This window comes from Phaseolus vulgaris, chromosome 1 (genome assembly GCF_051622355.1).
Source record: "Phaseolus vulgaris cultivar YP4 chromosome 1, ASM5162235v1, whole genome shotgun sequence".
Taxonomy (NCBI): Eukaryota; Viridiplantae; Streptophyta; class Magnoliopsida; order Fabales; family Fabaceae; genus Phaseolus; species Phaseolus vulgaris.
The window spans coordinates 895,685-897,500 of record NC_143498.1 but is presented as its reverse complement, the minus strand read 5'-3'; positions in this window follow the sequence as shown (position 1 = coordinate 897,500).

Genomic DNA, 1,816 nt, shown 5'->3' with positions numbered 1-1,816 from the left:
AAGTTCATGATTTTGTGGCTTGGTGGTGATTTTGGTGAAAAACGAAAATGTTGGTTTTGGAAAACTGGCTGGACTCAATCCTCACAAATGCCTCCAAAGTGATGTGGGAGAAGTTTGGGATCAAAAGGAATTGATCTTGACATGGTTGGTGCAATGCCAAGTTCATGATTTTGTGACTTGGTGGTGATTTTGGTGAAAAACGAAAATGTTGGTTTTGGAAAACTGGCTGGACTCAATCCTCACAAATGCCTTCAAAGTGATGTGGGAGAAGTTTGGGATCAAAAGGAATTGATCTTGACATGGTTGGTGCATAGCAAAGTTCATGATTTTGGTGTTTTGGCTTGATTTTGTGGCTTGGTGGTGATTTTGGTGAAAAACGAAAATCATGGTTTTGGAAAAATGGCTGGACTCAATCCTCACAAATGCCTTCAAAGTGATGTGGGAGAAGTTTGGGATCAAAAGGAATTGATTTTGACATGGTTGGTGCATAGCCAAGTTCCATGATTTTGGATTTTTGGCTTGATTTTGTGACTTGGTGGTGATTTTGGTGAAAAAAGAAAATCATGGTTTTGGAAAAGTGGCTGGACTCAATCCTCACAAATGCCTCCAAAGTGATGTGGGAGAAGTTTGGGAGCAAAAGGAATTGATCTTGACATGGTTGGTGCATAGCCAAGTTCATGATTTTGGTGTTTTGGCTTGATTTTGTGGCTTGGTGGTGATTTTGGTGAAAAACGAAAATCATGGTTTTGGAAAAGTGGCTGGACTCAATCCTCACAAATGCCTTCAAAGTGATGTGGGAGAAGTTTGGGATCAAAAGGAATTGATCTTGACATGGTTGGTGCATAGCCAAGTTCCATGATTTTGGATTTTTGGCTTGATTTTGTGACTTGGTAGTGATTTTGGTGAAAAACGAAAATGTTGGTTTTGGAAAAGTGGCTGGACTCAATCCTCACAAATGCCTCCAAAGTGATGTGGGAGAAGTTTGGGATCAAAAGGAATTGATCTTGACATGGTTGGTGCATAGCCAAGTTCATGATTTTGTGACTTGGTGGTGATTTTGGTGAAAAACGAAAATGTTGGTTTTGGAAAAGTGGCTGGACTCAATCCTCACAAATGCCTTCAAAGTGATGTGGGAGAAGTTTGGGATCAAAAGGAATTGATCTTGACATGGTTGGTGCATAGCCAAGTTCATGATTTTGGTGTTTTGGCTTGATTTTGTGGCTTGGTGGTGATTTTGGTGAAAAACGAAAATCATGGTTTTGGAAAACTGGCTGGACTCAATCCTCACAAATGCCTTCAAAGTAATGTGGGAGAAGTTTGGAATCAAAAGGAATTGATCTTGACATGGTTGGTGCATAGCCAAGTTCATGATTTTGGTGTTTTGGCTTGATTTTGTGGCTTGGTGGTGATTTTGGTGAAAAACGAAAATCATGGTTTTGGAAAAGTGGCTGGACTCAATCCTCACAAATGCCTCCAAAGTGATGTGGGAGAAGTTTGGGAGCAAAAGGAATTGATCTTGACATGGTTGGTGCATAGCCAAGTTCATGATTTTGGTGTTTTGGCTTGATTTTGTGGCTTGGTGGTGATTTTGGTGAAAAACGAAAATCATGGTTTTGGAAAAGTGGCTGGACTCAATCCTCACAAATGCCTTCAAAGTGATGTGGGAGAAGTTTGGGATCAAAAGGAATTGATCTTGACATGGTTGGTGCATAGCCAAGTTCATGATTTTGGTGTTTTGGCTTGATTTTGTGGCTTGGTGGTGATTTTGGTGAAAAACGAAAATCATGGTTTTGGAAAACTGGCTGGACTCAATCCT